General features: G+C 40.6%; 1 protein-coding gene across 2 annotated transcripts in view; it reads right to left on the bottom strand.

The window, feature by feature from the left end:
- The window catches only part of LOC133612669 (cGMP-inhibited 3',5'-cyclic phosphodiesterase 3A-like), a 459749-nt gene that overhangs the window by 281414 nt on the left and 169598 nt on the right, over positions 1-8737 (bottom strand). Inside the window, exon 1 of one of the 2 annotated variants that reach the window (XM_061970295.1) lies at positions 1-214. This exon is cut by the window's left edge and continues 832 nt beyond it. The exons of the other annotated variant lie outside the window; for it this stretch is intronic. The gene's annotated coding sequence lies outside the window, so the exon portion shown is untranslated. Of the gene's footprint in view, positions 215-8737 lie in introns of those variants that run through there. 2 annotated transcript variants of the gene reach the window in all.

The following is an 8737-nucleotide window of genomic DNA, read 5'->3' as shown; positions in this document are numbered from 1 at the left end:
TCGACGGCGCATCTACGGCCCAGATCTCATCGTGGGACACCCCGCTCGACTTGCACTTTGCCTCGGAGCACTGCTTTTACGCACGGACATTTCCTTCCAGGTGTCAGTTGTAAACATCCACGACGTGGATCCTCAGTCTGCCCTCCTTTGTTGCGCACAGCAGCCTCCTGCGCGTCATGGCTCCACCACGCTGCTGGTGGCTTCTTCTTCTTCTTCTTCTTCTCCAAGTTTTGTTTTTTTTTACAAAAAAAAATGACCGCGCAATTAAAGCGCAGTGGAAGAGAGTGTCCGTCAGTTGGTGTCGAGGTTGAGAAAAGTCCTTTTGTCAGCAGCTCTCCACGCAGCCTGAGCTCACTTCACACCCCCGAGTTCCGTCTCAGTCAGCCCAGCAGGCGTTGGCCTGGACATCTCACTAATGCAATGCAAACATTTGGAAATATATCCATCTTTGCTGTGTAATTCAATAAACACTTTTTTTTTTTTTTTTTTTTTTTTTGAACAATTCTTCATTCTTGCACTGATGTGGGATCTGAGCCGAGGATGTCATTGTGGCTTTTGCAGCCCTTTGAGACACTTGTGATTTAGGGCTATACCAGGGGTCGGCAACCTTTACCACTCAAAGAGCCATTTTGACCCGTTTCACAAAATAAAGAAAACAATGGGAGCCACAAAACTCTTTTGAAATTTATAATGAAAAAATAACACTGCATACAAAGTTTTTTTTTTGCTTTGTGCTATGTATAAACCAGGGGTCTCAGACACGCGGCCCGCACCTTAATATGAAAATTTAATGTTAGTGCGGCCTGCGAGTTTTATATGAATGCCGCTTGACAGCATCACACTTGCCAACCCTCCCAATTTTTCCGGGAGACTCCCGAATTTCCGAGCAACTATTCTCTCGAATGTCTGCTGATTTTCACCCAAACAACAATAATAAGGGCGTGCTATGATGGCACTGCCTTTAGCGCCCTCTACAATCTGTACAAACAGCTTGCCAGCCCAGTCACATGTTGTATGCGGCTTCTGCAGACACACATAAGTGACTGCAAGGCATACTTGTTCAAGAGCCATACAGGTCACACGTTTAAACAACTTTAACACTCTTACTAATATGCGCCACACTGTGAACCCACACCAAACAAGAATGACAAACACATTTCGGGAGAACATCTGCACCGTAACACAACATAAACACAACAGAACAAATACCCAGAATCCCATGCATCCCTAACTCTTTCGGGCTACATTATACACCCCCCGCTACCACAACCCCCCCTCCGTGCGTCGGTTGAGGTGGGCGGGGTTTGGTGGTAGCGTGGGTGTATAATGTAGCCCGGAAGAGTTAGGGATGCATGGGATTCTGGGTATTTGTTCTGTTGTGTTTATGTTGTGTTACGGTGCGGATGTTCTCCCAAAATGTGTTTGTCATTCTTGTTTGGTGTGGGTTCACAGTGTGGCGCATATTAGTAAGAGTGTTAAAGTTGTTTATATCACAACCCTCAGTGTAACCTGTATGACTGTGGACCAAGAATGCGTTGCAGTCACTTACGTGTGTAAGCAGAGACCGCATACCACATGTGACCGGGCCGGCACGCAGATAGCATGGTGTAAAAGCGGCCGCGACGACATATTGTAGACGACGTTAAAGGCAGTGTCGTCACGGCACGCCCTCAATATTGTTGTCCGGGTGAAAATCGAAGAATGTTTGCGCCGGGAAATTTCCGGGAGAGGCACTGAAATCCGGAAACCTCCCGGTAAAATCGGGGGTGTCAGCAAGCATGCAGCTGAGCCGCATCAGAGTGATCAAAGAGCCGCATGCGGCTCCAGAGCCGCGGGTTGCAGACCCCTGGGCTATACAAATTCACTTTGATTGATTGATGGATTGAAGTTAAAGGTGTTTAATGATAATTCAATAAACACATTTTTGGGAATAATTCTTCATTCTTGCCCCTGATGTGGGATCTGAGCCGAGGATGTCGTTGTGGCTTGTGCAGCCCTTTGAGACACTTGTGATTAAGGGGCTATATATTTGATTGGTTGATTGAATAAACATTCAACACTGTGCTGTCCAGTTGTTATTAACTAGTACTAGTATTCTCTTTACTCAAAACACCTGGATGTCAAATCAATATCTCCCATTTAAATGAATTGGAAACAATATACCGTATTTTTCAGAGTATAAGTCGCACTGGAGTATAAGTCGCACCGGCCGAAAATGCATAATAAAGAAGGGAAAAAACATATATAAGTCGCATTTTTGGAGGAAATTTATTTGATAAAAGCCAACACCAAGAATAGACATTTGAAAGGCAACTTAAAATAAATAAAGAATAGTGAACAACAGGCTGAATAAGTGTACGTTATATGAGGCATAAATAACCAAGTGAGAACGTGCCTGGTATGTTAACGTAACATATTATGGTAAGAGTCATTCAAATAACTATAACATATAGAACATGCTATACGTTTACCAAACAATCTGTCACTCCTAATCGCTAAATCCCATGAAATCTTATACGTCTAGCCCAGGGGTCGGCAACCCAAAATGTTGAAAGAGCCATATTGGACCAAAAATACAAAAAAAAAATCTGTCTGGAGCCGCAAAAAATTAAAAGCCATATTACATACAGATAGTGTGTCATGAGATATAAATTGAATTAAGAGGACTTAAAGGAAACTAAATGAGCTCAAATATAGCTACAAATGAGGCATAATGATGCCATATGTACATATAGCTCGCCTAAATAGCATGTTAGCATCGATTAGCTTGCAGTCATGCAGTGACCAAATATGTCTGATTATCACTCCACACAAGTCAATAACATCAACAAAGCTCACCTTTGTGCATTTACGCACAACGTTAAAAGTTTGGTGGACAAAATGAGACAGAAAAAGAAGTGGCATAAAACAAGTCCTAGAAAGTCGGAGAAAGTTATACATGTAAACAAACTAGGGTGAGTTCAAGGACCGCCAAAATTAGTAGGACAAAACGGCGCTCGCCAAATACTCGAATCAGTGAAGCATGTTTAATACAAACAGTGTGCTTTATAACAATTAGGGAGGTTTGTGTCATGTTTGTCCTCCTACAGAAACCATATTAAAACAAAAACAAAAATGTTTCCCCTCATCTTTTTCCATTTTTCATACATTTTTGAAAAAGCTCCAGAGACCCACTAGGGCGGCGCTAAAGATGCGGCTCTAGAGCCGCGGGTTGCTGACCCGTGGTCTAGTCTCTTACGTGAATGAGATAAATAATATTTGATATTTTACGGTAATGTGTTAATAATTTCACACATAAGTCGCTCCTGAGTATAAGTCGCACCCCCGGCCAAACTATGAAAAAAACTGTGACTTATAGTCCGAAAAATACGGTAATTGCTGCTTGCCACCCCCCCCCAAAAAGCACAAATTTAACATGTAACATGCCTTTTATAAAGAAAAACAAACTTTGATATTATAAAGTTAAAGTGCCAATGATTGTCACACACACACTAGGTGTGGTGAGATTATCCTCTGCATTTCACCCATCACCCCCTGGGAGGTGAGGGGAGCAGTGAGCAGCAGTGGTGGCCCGGGAATAATTTTTGGTGATTTAACCCCCAATTCCAACCCTTGATGCAGAGTGCCAAGCAGGCAGGTGATGAGTCCCATTTTTTATAGTCTTTGGTATGACTCGGCCGGGGTTTGAACTCACGACCTACCGAACTCAGGGCGGACACTCTAACCCAGTGGTTCTTAACCTGGGTTCGATGGAACCCTAAGGGTTCGGTGAGTCGGCCTCAGGGGTTCGGCGGAGGTCAAGACACACCCGACTCGTCGTGTAAATAAAAACTTCTCCCTATTGGCGTATTACGGATACGGCAACAGCAGAAGTCAGACTGATTTGCAGGTGTGTAATTTGTTGTGGGTTTATGCACTGTGTTGGTTTTGTTGTCTGAACAAGGTGATGTTCATGCACGGTTCATTTTGTGCACCAGTAAAACAAAACATGGTAACACTTTAGTATGGGGAACATATTCACCATTAATTAGTTGCTTATTAACATGCAAATTAGTAACATATTGGCTCTTAACTAGTCATTATTAAGTACTTATTAATGCCTTATTCGGCATGGCCTTATTATAACCCTAACCCTCTAACTCTAACCCTGACCCTCTAACCCTAACCAAATAACTCTAAATTAAGTCTTTGTTACTTAGAATATGTTCTCCATACTAAAATGTTAACAAAAACATAACTTTGTCTTGAATTTGAAAAAAAAAAAATAACATTTTATTTTTCACTAAAGAAGGGTTCGGTGAATGCGCATATGAAACTGGTGGGGTTCAGTACCTCCAACAAGGTTAAGAACCACTGCTCTAACCTCAAGGCCACTGATCAGGTCCTATATTATACATATTGTATGAAAGACTTTTATTGTCATTCAAATTTGAACTTTACAGTACAGATAAGAACGAAATGTTGTTGCATTAGCTCATTGTAGTGCAGGATAAAAGAGCAATAAGGTGCAGATATAAATAAATAGATTACTGTACAGATAAATATATTGCACTTTTGCATCTGCATCCACGTTTATGGATGTATGTTTTATTGTCTTTAAATACCAGCGAGTTAATCCATTTTGCGGGGGAATTGAGGGGATTATTTTTGATGCAACTACAGTAAAGTAATAAGAGTGTACATCAGGGGTGCCCACACTTTTTCTGCAGGCGAGCTACTTTTCAATTGATCACGTGGGGGGGATCTACCTCATTCATATATATAATTTACATGTATTTATTTATGAAAGAGAGGTTTTTGTTAACAAGTTAAAGGTGTTTATTGACAATACAAGCATGTTTAACACATATAGATTCCTTTCTTTCATGAAGACAAGAATATAAGTTGGTGTATTACCTGATTGTGATGACTTGCATTGATTAGAATCAGACAGTAGTGATGATAACGTCCACATTTTCCAATGGAGGAGGGGAAAAAAAGTCCTCCTTTCTGTCCAATACCACATGAAATTGGTTGCTTTTTGCCATCTTATTTGTCTATACTCCTTTTTATACACTTTACAAGAAATACATTGGCGGCAAACTCCGTAGCTTGCTAGCTTGTGTGCACTAGCTTTCTGAGACTCTTATTTTGTTAGCGCAGGCAGGGGGAAGCTTTTATTGTGAAGATAGGAACTGTGCAGTCGGTCTTTAGAGTTTTGACGGCAAGTACGGCGCGAGAGTCTGTTGAAATAAAAGTGTTTCTCGCCTTCCTGTCGGTCATTTTTTCTTTATAATGATCCGGCAGCAGTTAGCGTCATCTCACAAGACCCTCGGGTGCCGTGAATGTCAATCAAGTGACGTCTTGGTGAAGATTGATAATCTCACACCGTCCGCGATCGACTGGTAGCTCAGGGTTGACGTAATGGGCACCCCTGGTGTACAGTATTTACCTTGGAGAATGTACATCAACGGTATTTTCTTCCATCTGCTTCTCCGTCAAATACACCATTAGCGGCTTCTCCATATTTTCATGGATATATTTCCGCCATTTAGATATTACTTTAACATCCTGCACTTGCGTAACCATTTATATATGTATACAAAACCCAAAACCAGTGAACATTAAGTATCTTGTCTTTGCAGTGTTTCCAATTGAATATAAGTTGAAACGGATTTGCAACTCATTGTATTCTGTTTTTCTTTACCATTTACACAACGTGCCGACCTCACTGGTTTTGGGTTTTGTACATACAGTCGTGTTTTGTTAACAGGTGTTTAATAAAAATGCAAACATGACAAATAAAGAGAGATTCCCTTCTTTTTTTTAAAGACAAGAATAGATGTTGGTGTATTACCGTATTCTGATGACTTGCATTGATTGGAATCAAGACAGGATTTACAGTAGTGCTGATCCGTTCGACTTAAAACACAAATTATTTTTTTGTTCTCTCATACACACTACTGAAATCCTTTTATACACACTAATGAAAACCTCTCACACACACTACTGAATTGTTTTCTCTCACACACTACACACACACTACTGTGTGTATGAAATATTTTCAGATGTATGAAATGATTTCAGTAGTGTGTATGCAATTATTTCAGTAGTGTATGAAAGGATTTCCGTAGTGTTTATGAAAGGATTTCAGTAGTGTGTATAAAAGGATTTCAGTAGTATGTATGAAATTATTTAAGTAGTGTGTATGAAAGGATTTAAGTAGTGTTTATTAAATATGCTATATAAATAAAGTGGATTTGATTGGATTTATGAAATTATTTCAGTAGTGTGTGTGAAGTGATTTAAGTAGTGTTTATGAAATGATTTCAATAGTGTGTGTAAAAGGATTTCAGTAGTTTGTATGAAATGATATCAGTAGTGTGTATGAAAGGATTTCAGTAGTGTGTATGAAAGGATTTCAGTAGTCTGCATAAAATGATTCCAGTAGTGTGTATGAAATTATTTCAGTAGTGTGTATTAAATTATTTCAGTACTGTGTATGAAAGGATTTCAGTAGTGTGTATGAATGGATTTCAGTACGGTGTATGAACGGATTTCAGTAGTGTGTATGAACGGATTTCAGTAGTCTGCATGACAGGATTTCAGTAGTGTTTATTAAAGGATTCCAGTAGTGTGTATGAAATGATTTCAGTAGAGTGTATGAAAGGATTTCGAAAGTGTCTATTAAAGGATTTCAGTAGTGTTTATGAACGGATTTCAGTATTGTGTATGAAAGGAGTTCAGAAGTGTGAATAAGAAAAAACAAAATCAGTAATGTATATGAAAAGTTTTCAGTAGTGTTTATGAAAAGATTTTAGTAGTGCGTATAAGAGGATTTTTTTAGTGTGTATGAGAGGATTTTAGTAGTGCGTATAAGAGAATTTTAGTAGTGCGTATGAGAGGATTTCAGTAGTGCGTATGAAAGGATTTCAGTAGTGTGTATGAGAGGATTTCAGTAGTGTGTGTGAGAGAATAATTTTGCAGTTGTTTATGTGGTGGCATTTCCGTAATGTATGTAAGAGGTCATTCTGAATAATGTCCCGAACGGCCCCTCATACAAAGGTGTAGGCTCCTTTGCATGTTAACGATGCTCGACACTAAAAGCAATCCCAGTCTATAAATTGCTTTGACGTAAAGAGATTTGCAATCGCAGCAAAAGTGGACGTGACGTCAGAAGCGTGACGCATGTCGCATGCAAAACGTATTGTGCTTAAACCTCCCGCAAGCCTCATAGCTTGACTCCATGCCCGCACCCCCCTCCCCTCACTCCAGCGAGTCGTTGAAATATTCATCTCACTCTAAGTGTCACCGATGATGCGTTTCGTCACGGTGGACGCCTTCCATCAATGTTTCAGCACGCGGGTCTCACGAGTGCACCGTGCATTTTATCGCCTTGGTGGCATCTGGCCTGCACGTACTTTACATGTATGGAAACATACATGGGATACAGTAAAAGCTTGTATTTTATTCACATGTTTTTACACTCAGCTGAAGACCTCTCTTAGCAACTTCGGTAGTACCCCGATTTTTGTCATCTGTTCCTAAAGGTGAGACGTAAAACTCCCGTATTTTTTGGACCATAGGGTGCACCGGATTATAAGGCGCACTGCCGATGAGCGGGTCTATTTTCATACAAAAGGTGCACAGGATTATAAGGCGCATTAAAGGGGTCATATTATTTTATTTTTTTTCTAAATGTAAAAGACTTTCTTGTGGTCTACATAACATGTAATGGTGGATCTTTGGTCAAAATGTTGCATAGATGATGTTTTACAGATCATCTTCATGTTGCTTTCTGACAGTTGCTTCAGGATGCGCCGTTTTGTGGGCGGTCTTATTTACGTGACTCACCTTCGACAGCGTCTTCTCCCCGTCATCTTTGTTGCAGCGGTGTAGCGTGCAAGGACGGGAGTGGAAGAAGTGTCAAAAGATGGAGCTAACTGTTTTAATGACATTCAGACTTTACTTCAATCAATAACGGAGCAGCATCTCCTCATCCGTGGCTCACTAGTGCAACAACAACGCCAGAAATGTGTCCCGTGAAAAACCGTCCGACCGGAACTCTCTAATAACTAAAGTTCCTTGGGTGAATAATGTAAACTCACTACACCGGTATGTTTTAGCGCTTTCATGGAGAGTTTACTGACAGATATAAGTAAGAACTTTACACTACTTTATATTAGAAATGGCAACAGCGGAGAATGAATACCAAGAAGATAGAGAAAAAGAAGAAGTTTTCAGGACTTATGCAGATCCCAAATACAGATCAGCAGGTACCAGAAGGTAAGAAAAGTTGCTTTTGCATAATATTGCGAAAAAAAACACCAGATAATATGTCTTACCTTATACACACACCATAATAATACTCCTATGTTGAAGCACAGTACAATCCATCGAGCGGTGCGGCTTCATAGCTTACCAAAGTCGAACTAAAACATTTTGATAGATTTTTTAGCGCCTTGTGTACTACATTTTCTATATTTTGCCCCGCTGCCTTGTGGGTTAGTTTTGGAAGACAAAAGGCTAGGGGAGCACACCCTGAGAGAAAAGCAAGTGCTGGTAGGTGCACCATAGGCGGTCCTCTGACAGACCGGAGCTCCGGCAGCCTCCTGCAGCTGTGAGGAGGTGCCGGTCATCCTGGGTCTCCCCACTTTAAAAGATTTCATGCACAGGCGTTCTCCTGAAGGCAATCCCACCATCAGAAGGACAATCATACTCGTTTTTCGAGTGATCGGCGACGAAAATATTTTCAATG

Source organism: Nerophis lumbriciformis, linkage group LG10 (genome assembly GCF_033978685.3).
Source record: "Nerophis lumbriciformis linkage group LG10, RoL_Nlum_v2.1, whole genome shotgun sequence".
NCBI classification, from domain to species: Eukaryota; Metazoa; Chordata; class Actinopteri; order Syngnathiformes; family Syngnathidae; genus Nerophis; species Nerophis lumbriciformis.
Note: the sequence above shows the minus strand (reverse complement) of the source record. Positions and strands in the feature narration are given on the sequence as shown.